This window comes from Neoarius graeffei, chromosome 9, assembly GCF_027579695.1.
Source record: "Neoarius graeffei isolate fNeoGra1 chromosome 9, fNeoGra1.pri, whole genome shotgun sequence".
NCBI classification, from domain to species: Eukaryota; Metazoa; Chordata; class Actinopteri; order Siluriformes; family Ariidae; genus Neoarius; species Neoarius graeffei.
The window spans coordinates 82019868-82033257 of NC_083577.1; positions in this window are offsets into that span (position 1 = coordinate 82019868).

Consider the following 13390-nt stretch of genomic DNA (forward strand, 5'->3'; position numbering starts at 1 on the left):
CACAGCATGATGCTCACACCACCATGCTTCACTGTGGGTGTAGTGTCATATGGGTGATGAGCTGTCATCTTGTTGCACCAAACATATCTTTTAGAATCATGCCCACAAAGTTCTACCTTGTTCTCATCAGACCAAAACACATTTGGCCACATGGTTTGGGGTGATTTCGATGGGCTTGGATGTTTTTTTGTTTGTTTGTTTGTTTGTTTGTTTGTTTGTTTGTTTGTTTTTCCCTTGAGAATGAGTTTCCATCACTGAGCTCCTACATAAAAATCTGGAGAGCTCATCAGAGTAAAGCCAGCTGGCCGCCATCTTACCACTTATATATCATCACAGAGTGGAATGGTTATTTAGGCTATTAGAAGTGAGACAAGCTATTTATGTAGTTAGTTTTTTTTTTCCTTTTTTATCAGACATCTAGTTTTTGGGTTTGTTTACCTGACATGTTTCGACGTACGACTGTCGTCTTCCTCAGAGTGTCACCGGATGTTATTGGTGACGCATCTTTTATCAGCTGATGTTTCCAAAGGCGTGGCCTTCCTGTCTGGATTGACAGGTCGGTCACGCCTTCTACTGTCAGTTCGTCCCCTGCAAGATGGCACTCCAGGTATGGGACAGCATGTATGCTCCCTCATCTCGGTTGATGGTCCTCGGGCTTCGCTTACGGATCTCCATGGCCTCCCTGATCCAGCGCTGATGTTTATCATCTTCTGTGCGGATGACTCTGGCATTCCCCCAGTCCATAATATGATTTTCCCTTTTACAATGATCTGTTATGGCTGACTTATAATTTTCCTGTTGTGCCTTTTCTTTTATTGTTTGGGTTTGCCTTGTAGCTGTCTCCTTTTCGCACTCTTTATGTTCATTTTTTCTTGTGTTGAAACTCCTTCCTGTCTCCCCGATGTAAGTTTTATTGCATAATTGGCATGGAATCTCATATATGGTGTTGCATCTGTTGTCCGGATGTATTCTGTCTTTGGGATGAACCAGGATCTGACGGAGTGTTGTGTGTGGTTTGACAGGTGTGTTAATGTTGTATTTCCTCATTGCTCTTTGAATGCGTTCCGTTATTCTTCTGATGTATGGTAATGTAACTACTCCCCTGTGTTCTTGTTTGTTGGTTTGTTTTTTCTCTTTCTTCTGTGTTTTACTGTTTTTGACCTGTTCCGCCCCTTTGGATATTGCCCATTGTGGATATTGACATGCCTTCAGTGCGTGTTGTATATGTTGTTCCTCCTGTTCTTTGTCCTGTGGATCTGTAATTATTGCTGTGCGTTCATGTAATGTTCTGACTACTGATATTTTGTGCATTATGGGGTGTTCGGAAGTCCAATTTAAATATTGGTCGGTGTGTGTGGGTTTTCTGTGTACTTTTATTTTGATGTCCCCATCTTTTGTGTGATGTATTTTTAAATCCAAAAATGCTATTGACTGCTCCGTTTCTTCTTCATGTGTGAATTTTATATTACCGGTATTGTCTATGGTGTTGAGATGGTCGGTGAGTTGTTGAGTGTGTCCCCTCTTCACTTTTTCCAATATGTCATCCACGTAACGTTTCCAGAGTGTTGGCCTGTATTCTGCTGGTATTGTAGTGAGTGCTTTCTGCTCCAGATCTTCCATGAAAAAGCCGCACATGATGGCTGATAGTGGGTCTCCCATGGCAAAACCTTCCTTCTGTCTGTAAATTGTATTCCTGAACTGAAAGTATGTGGATGTGGCGATGAATTGAAGGAGCTGAGTGATGTCTTGCACAGTGAGGTTTGTGCGTTTCTTGAGCGTCCTGTCCGTTTTTAATTTTTCTTGTACTGTCTGTATGGTGGCTTCCGTGGGTGTTCTGGTGAAAAGAGATATGACGTCGTGTGATATGAAAACTTCGTCTTGCTGCATTTTGATGTCTTTTAGTTCTTCTGCCAGTTGTTTTGAGTTTTTGCAGTGTTGGTCTGTAAGTCCTAGTAATGGTTTAATTATTTCGGTGAGTGCTTTTGATAAGTTGTATGTGACTGAACCAATGCTATCTACTATGGGGCGTAATGGTGTTCTTGGTTTGTGTATCTTTGGTGTGCCGTAAATCCTGGGGATGACGTTGGCTGTGGGTACTAAATGATTGTATGCCTGCTTATCTATTTTATTTTAATAGATAATTTATTGTAACTAACTATATTTAATATAAGACATAATGAACGCAATTGAAATATTTATGTAGTTGGTGAGAAAAATTACAAGAAAAATGCCTGCATGTGCAGCAGTGAGCTGTGCAAACCGTCAAGTCAAAGGTTGTGGACGGACATTTCAGCTGTGAGTATTGATAGCAATTGATCATTTTTACACGTGTGTGCACAGCACCATTTGCGTGGACCCCCTGTAGCATTTTATGATGGCTTGCAAGAACAAAAGAAGAAGAACAAAATAATAGAAAATGTCTCATCATCTTGTCCGTTTTTGTTGAAAATCTGACGTTAATATCTGGGGTGAACATCGTGACTCTGTCAGATTTTCGATGAAAATGTCCCAGACTCGATCAAAGCCAAAGTCTAGACGTGTTTTGATATTGAATGTGAGAGCTCAAGCTCAATGGCTGAAATTCAAAAAGAAAAATGAACGGAGTAAATTAGCCTCAGTAGCCTAAGTCGGTGTTTCTCAAGCGCCATCTAGTAGGCTGTGAATTTTTTTTCAAGTTGAAGCTAATTTTTACTTGTAGTAGGGTACAACTGCTGGGTTGCATCTGACGTCACATCCGCCTCATTACGCTAAGGTCACACTACAGCTCGCGATGCTTTGCTATGGGTTATCGATGAAAATGAGGCATTTTGATGGCGATATACACGTGAGCTAAAAGTTGTGGTCACACAGCAGGCGAACACTTGACTGTCACGCCTTTGCACACTCGAGTCCGGCGCAGCTTGAGCGGCCGTGTGCACTCGCAGAGCGTATTTTGTGCTCTCTTGGGACCCAGTCATTATGGGAAACACCTGATACTGATTTGAGTGCAATCAGCATATGCAGATATGGACACTGTTTTCACAGAGGCTTTGTGAAGCTTTATCATCATCACTGTCATGTTTGTTTCTAGCCATGTTTATGATGCTGCTTAAATAATCTGCTTTGCTTTCGTTTGTGTTTCATTTTTGTAAATATCATGCCTGCTAATAAACACACTCCCTGCACTTAGATCCGTCTACCGCTGTCTTGTAATGTCCTGATCCCCAGATCTTTAATCCAGCCACATGTAAAAAGTTGTTCTCTTCCATGCTCTTCCAGGTTTTCATCTGTTTGTCCGTGTAAAATGATGTCTGCAGCACCAGGGAGTTTGAGATGTCAGGGACCTCAATGGATGAATGATTTTCCAACTCTCAGGAAAAACTCCTTCTTATGTGTGTAAGGATTTAATCCCATTGAGTGGTTTCTATATCCACTTCTTTTGAGTGTACTTCTTGGTTTTAATAACTTGCTTGTTTGCTGAACACAAACATGGCAATAAGTTCTTGTGTTAATGGACCAGACTCCACTTTTGGATCATTAATCCCTTTTGACTGAGAATGCTCTGCATGCGTGGTTTGGCTTCTGGTACATCCATACAGTTTTAAATACAATACCTACAATTCAAAACAGTTTGTTTTTACTGTATTTATTTAATTCCTGGACTCCCATCTGTAACAGGGAGTGATGTTGCATCCCATTAGCACACTTTACAATAGATTATTAGATTCTGATAGAATAGATGAGCCAAAATAATTGTGGATCTTTTTTAATGGGCCTCGACTCGGTACAAGTATTAATAGTTGGGCCTCGAGGCAGAAAAGGTTGAGAACCCCTGAGGTAAATGAAAGAAGGACCATAGCCTTTGGCAGAAATGACAGTGAGGGATGTTATTGTTCTAGTTTGGTTAGTAGTTATTTTCATATACCTAAGACTAAGCACGAATGGCAATGTAGATCATCTACACGTCACACCCACTTGCACAAACTGACAAAATGGACATGGTTGTCTGTTTTAGCTCCATGATTTTAGTTTAACTTCTGTGCAAGTATATTGATAAGTACTCTTAAATTAGGGTTGGTCATATTTCCCGGTCAACGGCATATTTCCCAGACAGCGTCCGATATATGATTTATATGATACACTAAATCAAATCAAATCAAGTTTATTTGTATAGCGCTTTTAACAATAAACATTGTCGCAAAGCAGCTTTACAGAATTTGAACGACTTAAAACATGAGCTAATTTTATCCCTAATCTATCCCCAATGAGCAAGCCTGTGGCGACGGTGGCAAGGAAAAACTCCCTCAGACGACATGAGGAAGAAACCTCGAGAGGAACCAGACTCAAAAGGGAACCCATCCTCATTTGGGCAACAACAGACAGCCTGACTATAATATTAACAGTTTTAACAGGTATAACCCTCAACTGTCCTCATGGGGCCGTCCTTCACAGGAGCGGTGCGATAAAACTCCGACCAGACACAGGGCACCAGGATGGATCAAGCAGGTCCGAGGGGCAGAAGAGGCCAGCATCTCAATCCCAGGATCAACATGTAACACAGAGGGACACTACCGTTCAAAAGTTTGGGGTCACCCAGACAATTTTGTGTTTTCCATGAAAAGTCACACTTTTATTTACCACCATAAGTTGTAAAATGAATAGAAAATATAGTCAAGCCATTTTTCTGGCCATTTTGAGCATTTAAAGGGGTACCAAATATAATATATACAGTTGCTGATGTGACAAAGTAACGTATTCTTAAGTATTCTATCAAATTTATATACTAGAAAACAACGAAATATCTTGGTAATTGTAAATATAATACTTTATACGCTAAACCGCACAAGAGTCGCCATTTTTAAAAGACCGTGACGTCAGCGCTACCCACTGCACTAGCGGAACTCTCCGAAATAGAGGAGATAAGCGTGTAATCATGGCGTCGGGCGCATCAAGTGAAAGCGACAGCTCTGTCGAATCATACGAAGAGATCCCGCAAGACACACTGCAAGCAGACTATGGCTTAGAAGGGTACCAGTTTGAACCTAGGAGAGGTACTCTCGACTCCGGTGATGAAATAAGAGAAGAAAGCTCGGATGACGGCGAGGATGAGACTGATGCTGACCATGGGCATGGCGAGCGTGGGGCAGAGCGTCTGCGTGCAGGTGACATGGCGTGGTGCTCGTGCGGAAAATGTAACGTGGAGTTGCTCACGAGTCCAGCAGAATTTATTTGCTGCAATGAGATAGGCGCCATCCGTGGACTTGCGAAATCGTCGCAAGAGGCAGAAACAGGTATTTCACACGTGCTATTCCCAACCTCAATGAGCCAACACAACTGGGCACATACATACGTCATGAGTGTTACGCAGAGAAAATGAACGTGCATTCTGATTGGATAAAATTAATATCATGGCGGGCTGTTCAAACTGCGGAAATAGTTTGCTCGAGCTACTTTCAAAACACTATAACTTTCCAACCTTAGAACAAAAAACTTTTGTAAGTCTTGAATAAGGGCGGCACGGTGGTGTAGTGGTTAGCGCTGTCGCCTCACAGCAAGAAGGTCCAGGGTTCGAGCCCCGGGGCCGGCGAGGGCCTTTCTGTGTGGAGTTTGCATGTTCTCCCCGTGTCCGCGTGGGTTTCCTCCGGGTGCTCCGGTTTCCCCCACAGTCCAAAGACATGCAGGTTAGGTTAACCGGTGACTCTAAATTGACCGTAGGTGTGAATGTGAGTGTGAATGGTTGTCTGTGTCTATGTGTTGGCCCTGTGATGACCTGGCGACTTGTCCAGGGTGTACCCCGCCTTTCGCCCGTAGTCAGCTGGGATAGGCTCCAGCTTGCCTGCGACCCTGTAGAAGGATAAAGCGGCTAGAGATAATGAGATGAGATGAGATGAAGTCTTGAATAAGGTTCGTTAATGTGTGTTTTATTGTTATATTTACTCTATATATTGCCCTCTGTTCCCCTTTAATCGACCCCACAAATGTGATGCTCCAGAAACTCAATCTGCTCAAAGGAAGGTCAGTTTTATAGCTTCTCTAAAGAGCTAAACTGTTTTCAGCTGTGCTAACATGATTGTACAAGGGTTTTCTAATCATCCATTAGCCTTCTGAGGCAATGAGCAAACACATTGTACCATTAGAACACTGGAGTGAGAGTTGCTGGAAATGGGCCTCTATACACCTATGGAGATATTGCACCAAAAACCAGACATTTGCAGCTAGAATAGTCATTTACCACATTAGCAATGTATAGAGTGCATTTCTGATTAGTTTAAAGTGATCTTCATTGAAAAGAACAGTGCTTTTCTTTCAAAAATAAGGACATTTCAAAGTGACCCCAAACTTTTGAACGGTAGTGTATGCTGTACAAAGAAAAACTGAAATAATTTCCGTAAAATAATTATAGTAGTAAAAGAGCTGCAGTAAAAGGACAAAATAACAGTGAAGAGGAGCCCTATAAAGATATGTCAGGAATGTGGGTAAAGTTGAGAAAATAAGAGGAGGTAATGAAAGGGAAAGTTTGATCGGATACCATGGTTTAACACACAAGCCAAATACACACGATGTGAGTGGTAAGATGGCGGCCAGATGGCTTCACTTGTCTCTACAGTGGGGAATCAGCTCTGAGCTCTCCAGATTTTTATGTAGAGCTCCATCTAGCCATCCTACCCATAGCCCAGATGTGAAAGAATACAAGATTGTTGTCACACGCAGGAAGTGAGCAGCACTTCACAGATATTCCTGTAGATCCTTTAATGTTGCCGTAGGTCTCTTGGCAGCTTCCGTGATAAGTTTTCATCTTGTCTTGTCCTTCTCTTCTCTTCCCTTCTCTTCTCTTTTCATGCCTTTGTTTTGCTTTGGCTCGGCTAGGTGTCTCAGCCGAGGTTTATTCCCTATTCCTATCCCAGTGTTCCCAGGATAGGCTCCAGATCTGCTGTGATCCTGACCAGGACAAAGCAGCTACAGTAAAAAGGATGAACAAATCCCATCTATTACTGTGAGCATAGAAATACAATGCAATTTTATTATTATGGTATGAAGCACATCTACTGTCCTGCATTTCATTAATTAGTAATCATAAAAAAATATGAGACCGCAAACAAAACAAAATCAGATTTTTTCCTCAGTAAAGGTCATGTGGTTACAGTAACTCTTAAACGGAAACGCTTAGTCTTTTCTTTGTAATACAGGAAAGTACCTTCTTACTATACAACCAAGAAAAAAAATTGATGAAAATAACAAAAGTGCTCTGTCTCTCTCGCTTTCTCTCTCTCTCTCTCTCCCCATGTCTTTCCCCGTTTGTCTGTCTGTCTCGCTGTCTCTCTCACTCCATCTCTCTGTCTGTCTTTCCCTGTATTTCCCACTCTCTCTCTCTCTCTCTCTCTCTCTTTCCCTGTCTGTCTGCTTGTCTCTCTCTGTCTTTCCCTGTTAGTCTGTCTCTCTCGCTCCCTCTCTCTGTGTCTTTCCCTGTCTGTCTGCTTGTCTGTCTCTCTTGTGCTCTCACTCTGTGTCTTTCCCTGTCTCTCTCTGCCCATGTTTACATTAGACCGTATCAGCGGATCATCAGATTAACGTTTTTAAAACGATTAGCGTGCACACAGCAACACCAATACACGGATACGCTCGGCTCCGCAGGCATCCTGCGCTCCAAATCACTCCGCCCTGAACAGCGAGTGCCCTCTGGAGGGTGCGCACTCCGGCCCTGCGCAGCTCACAGAGCGCGCGAGTGAAGCGCACGAGCAGTGATTCGGGACTGAGTCGCTGTGTGTGTGATCCCAGCGCATATCACTTACCACTTGCAAGTGGAAGGATGGCAAGCCTAAAGACAATCATAACTACACAATGGGCAGTATTTGCATCAGTATTTGCAGTATTTTCATACTTTTATACTCTTTAATGAAAGGTGATACAAGGCGGAAGTCCGCGCCGTTTTTCAGCAGTCGCGTCACATGACCAACGCCAGCGAATCAGGAAGGTGGATGTCACAGTGACGTTGTCCAATGACGATGCCAGCTAGAGCTCAGCACAGCGTATCCGCGTATTCTCAATGTTTACACAGCACCGGACCAGACACGATCTGGATTGAATACGTGGACGCTGGCGGATTCCCGTTTCCAGGCGGTTTAATGTAAACGGACAGTGCATCCGCGAAGAAAACGAGACAGATACGGTCTAATGTAAACTTGGCCTCTCTCTGCCTTTCCCTGTTAGTCTGTTTCTCTCTCTCTCTCTCTCTCTCTCTCTCTCTCTCTGCCTTTCCCTGTTAGTCTGTTTCTCTCTCTCTCTCTCTCTCTGCCTTTCCCTGTTAGTCTCTCTCTCTCTCTCTCTCTCTCTCTCTCTGTTTTTCCCTGTTAGTCTCTCTCTCTCTCTCTCTCTCTCTGTTTTTCCCTGTCTGTCTCTCTCTCTCTCTCTCTCTCGCACATACTATTTATTTAATTAGGCAAAAGCGCAGTGAATAAAAGCTCTCTAAACTGAAAAGCACTCGAAACTGATTAGAGAGCTATCGCAGAAGCTATTAAAGAAGAAAAACCATCATACAGAGAATGCACACGGTATCTTGACCTCTGACGGTTTACCACAACGGAAAGGCTTGGTTACAATCTGTTAAAGTCCTTGTAGATGTTCTGTAGAGTTGTGTGACAGTGTTATAGGTACAGTGTCTTGCAAAAGTATTCATCCCCCTTAGCGTTTGTCCTGTTTTGTCACATTACAAGCTGGAATTAAAATGGATTTTTGGGGGGTGAGCACCATTTGATTTACACAACGTGCCTACCACTTTAAAGGTGAAAATTGTTTCTTTATTGTGACATAAACAATAATTAAGATGAAAAAAACAGAGATCTGGTGTGCATAGGTATTCACACACCCCCACCCCACCCAACAAAGTCAATACTTTGTAGATCCACCTTTTGCTGCAATTACATCTGCAAGTCTCTTGGGGTATGTCTCTATTAGCTTAGCACATCTAGCCACTGGGATTTTTGCCCATTCCTCAAGGCAAAACTGCTCCAACTCCTTCAAGTTAGATGGGTTGTGTTGGTGTACAGCGATCTTTAAGTTATGCCACACATTCTCAATTGGATTGAGGTCTGGGCTTTGACCAGGCCATTCCAAGACATTTAAATGTTTCCATTTAAACCACTCCAGTGTAGCTTTAGCAGTATGTTTAGGGTCATTGTCCTGCTGGAACATGGACCTTCATCTGAGTCTCAAACCTCTGGCCACCTCAAACAGGTTTTCCTCCAGAATTGCCCTGTATTTAATGCCATCTATCTTTCCTTCAGTCCTGACCAGCCTTTCTGTCCCTGCAGATGAAAAATAGCCCCACAGCATGATGCTGCCACCACCATACTTCACTGTAGGAATGGTGTTCTCAGGGTGTTGGGTTTGCACCACACACGGCATTTCCCATGATGGCCAAAAAGATCAATTTTAGTCTCATTTGACCAGAGAATCTTCTTCCATGTGTTTGGAGAGTCTGCCACATGCTGTTAGGCAAACTCCAAACATGTTTTCTTAAGCAATGGCTTTTTTTCTGGCCACTCTTCCATAAAGCCCCGCCCTGTGGAGTGTACGGCTTAAAGTGGTCCTATGGACAGATACTCCCATCTCCGCTGTGGATCTTTGCAGCTCCTTCAGTGTTATCTTTGGTGTCTTTGTTGCATCTCTGATTAATGCCCTCCTTGCCCGGTCTGTGAGTTTTGGTGGGCGGCCTTCTCGTCAGGTTTGTAGTGATGCCATATTCTTTCCATTTTGCTATAATGGATTTAATGGTGCTCCATGGGATATTCAAAGTTTGGGATATTTTTTATAACCCAACCCTGATCTATACTTCTCCACAACTTTGTCTTTGACCTGTTTGGAGGCTCCTTGGTTCTCATGTTGCTTGCTTGGTAGTGTTGCAGAGTCAGGGTCCTTCCAGAACAGGTTGATTTATACAGACATCATGTGACAGATCATGTGACACTTTGACTGCACACAGGTGGATCTTAATCAACTAATTATGTGACTTATGAAGTGAATCAGTTGGACCAGCTCTTATTTAGGGGTTTCATACGAAAGGGGGTGAATACCTATGCACACTCCAGATTTCTGGTTTTTCATCGTAATTATTGTTTGTGTCACAATAAAACAACAATTTGCACGTTTAAAGTTGTAGGCATGTTGTGTAAATCAAATGATGCTAACCCTCCAACTATCCATTTTACTTCCAGCTTGTAATATGACAAAACAGGACAAACACCAAGGGGGATGAATACTTTTGCAAGACACTGTAAATGAGATGAAGTTGTACCTGATTGGATAGAAAAACAAGTGTGTAATTTAATTATTGTTTTGGTGGAGTTTTCTGTGAGGGGATTTTTATTTAGCAGTTTTGGAAGGAGTCTCCTGTGCCAGCGCTTTATAACGGTCAGCAGCAAAGCTGTACTTTTTAGTTTTCTGACACAAGATGGTTCTCAGAGTGGATAGAGTTGCACTTTGCCATTTCTAGATAACACATGAAGCTGTATTTGTTTTCTTTGTCATATTAATTTGAATTTAAAAAAATAAATCAATAAATAAAGCCAGGTAAGGAAACGTATTTTAATAGCTACTATACGTGAGTATTTTTAATAGATGTTCTGCAACATTAAATGTCACAATAAATTGTTTTTTTTAATATAGTCCCATTCTTTCATTAATAATAATAATAATAATAATAATAATAATAATAATAATAATAATAATAGGCAAATTGTTGTGGTATAGAAGGAATAAATCACTTTGGGACATGCTCTTATATGAAAATAATCAACTTCACAGTGGTAACAGAAACTCTGCAATGCGTCAGGCTGCATATACACACCACCCCACTGTTGATTCATTTTCTAAAACAGTATAACAGTGTCCCCTAAGTGTTTTATTCCTTCCATACATGACAGACAAGTATTATTCTGTCAGACAATATAAGAGAAAATGCTCCAGTATGGAAATGCTAGTCAAGAAACACCAGTTTAACACCGAGAAGAATGAAGTTGCTGCAAGTGAAAATCTGAAAGATCCGTCAGGATTCATTGTTTTCTTGCACTGCAATATGTATTATTCTCATTCACATTCACTGGATACGAGCAATTGTGTGCTCTGATTGGTTACTCTACTACTAGGCTATCAGCTCATATACCGTGAGTAGAGAAAAACAAAATGGCAGCTTTGTTATCAAGTATTTAAAAAAAACAGAAATGGCTAAAAGAATATAGGTTGGGGTCCCCCTCCCCCCAGTATCTCCTGTTCCACACTCCAACCCAGTCGGTGGCGATAATGCATCCTTAAATTGGTTTGCCAAATGCCAAAAACCCTAAAGGAGAAGAACAGCAACAACAACAAAATGGTGGTGTGTGTTGCTGAACCAACTGAGGATGAAATAAAAAATCTACTTGAAAACAAAACCCCCAAAAATACAACAAAAAGAAACATAATATGGAATAAAAGTATTTGAGGGTAAGAACCTATCTTTTTTTTAAATAATAATATTATTATTATTATTATTGCATTTTTTCATAAATTGCTACTGTCATTTCGCCGGTTTGTTTACATTCCAAGCTGAAATGATTTTGTCGGACGTTTTTTTGATAAAGTTTTTATTTATCAAATTTGCAAAAAATAAAAATGTTCTGTTTCTCAAAATCCAGTGAATGTGGATAGAATAAAACAGTTATTCCACTCAATCTCATCATACATGGCTTATAGTCAATTCGGTGCTACGCGCATCGTTGGCTGTCAGCTCATCTCATCTCATCATCTCTAGCTGCTTTATCCTGTTCTACAGGGTCGCAGGCAAGCTGGAGCCTATCCCAGCTGATTACGGGCGAAAGGCGGGGTACACCCTGGACAAGTCGCCAGGTCATCACAGGGCTGACACATAGACACAGACAACCATTCACACTCACATTCACACCTACGGTCAATTTAGAGTCACCAGTTAACCTAACCTGCATGTCTTTGGACTGTGGGGGAAACCGGAGCACCCGGAGGAAACCCACGCGGACACGGGGAAAACATGCAAACTCCACACAGAAAGGCCCTCGCCAGCCATGGGGCTCGAACCCGGACTTTCTTGCTGTGAGGCGACAGCGCTAACCACTACACCACCGTGCCGCCCCTGTCAGCTCGTGTACGACTCAATTTCGTGGAATAACTTAAATACAGGGTTAGTCAAAATTATCTTAACACATAACTGGTAGAAACCAATCAGATCTGTAGTGGAAGTTCATCAGTGGTGTACTGCTGCACCATCTGTAAGTACAACCCCGATTCCAAAAAAGTTGGGACAAAGTACAAATTGTAAATAAAAACGGAATGCAATGATGTGGAAGTTTCAAAATTCCATATTTTATTCAGAATAGAACATAGATGACATATCAAATGTTTAAACTGAGAAAATGTATCATTTAAAGAGAAAAATTAGGTGATTTTAAATTTCATGACAACAACACATCTCAAAAAAGTTGGGACAAGGCCATGTTTATCACTGTGAGACATCCCCTTTTCTCTTTACAACAGTCTGTAAACGTCTGGGGACTGAGGAGACAAGTTGCTCAAGTTTAGGGATAGGAATGTTAACCCATTCTTGTCTAATGTAGGATTCTAGTTGCTCAACTGTCTTAGGTCTTTTTTGTCATATCTTCCATTTTATGATGCGCCAAATGTTTTCTATGGGTGAAAGATCTGGACTGCAGGCTGGCCAGTTCAGTACCCGGACCCTTCTTCTACACAGCCATGATGCTGTAATTGATGCAGTATGTGGTTTGGCATTGTCATGTTGGAAAATGCAAGGTCTTCCCTGAAAGAGACGTCGTCTGGATGGGAGCATATGTTGCTCTAGAACCTGGATATACGTTTCAGCACTGATGGTGTCTTTCCAGATGTGTAAGCTGCCCATGCCACACGCACTAATGCAACCCCATACCATCAGAGATGCAGGCTTCTGAACTGAGCGCTGATAACAACTTGGGTCGTCCTTCTCCTCTTTAGTCCGAATGACACGGCGTCCCTGATTTCCATAAAGAACTTCAAATTTTGATTCGTCTGACCACAGAACAGTTTTCCACTTTGCCACAGTCCATTTTAAATGAGCCTTGGCCCAGAGAAGACATCTGCGCTTCTGGATCATGTTTAGATACGGCTTCTTCTTTGAACTATAGAGTTTTAGCTGGCAACGGTGGATGGCACGGTGAATTGTGCTCACAGATAATGTTCTCTGGAAATATTCCTGAGCCCATTTTGTGATTTCCAATGCAGAAGCATGCCTGTATGTGATGCAGTGCCGTCTAAGGGCCCGAAGATCACGGGCACCCAGTATGGTTTTCCGGCCTTGACCGTTACACACAGAGATTCTTCCAGATTCTCTGAATCTTTTGATGATATTATGCACTGT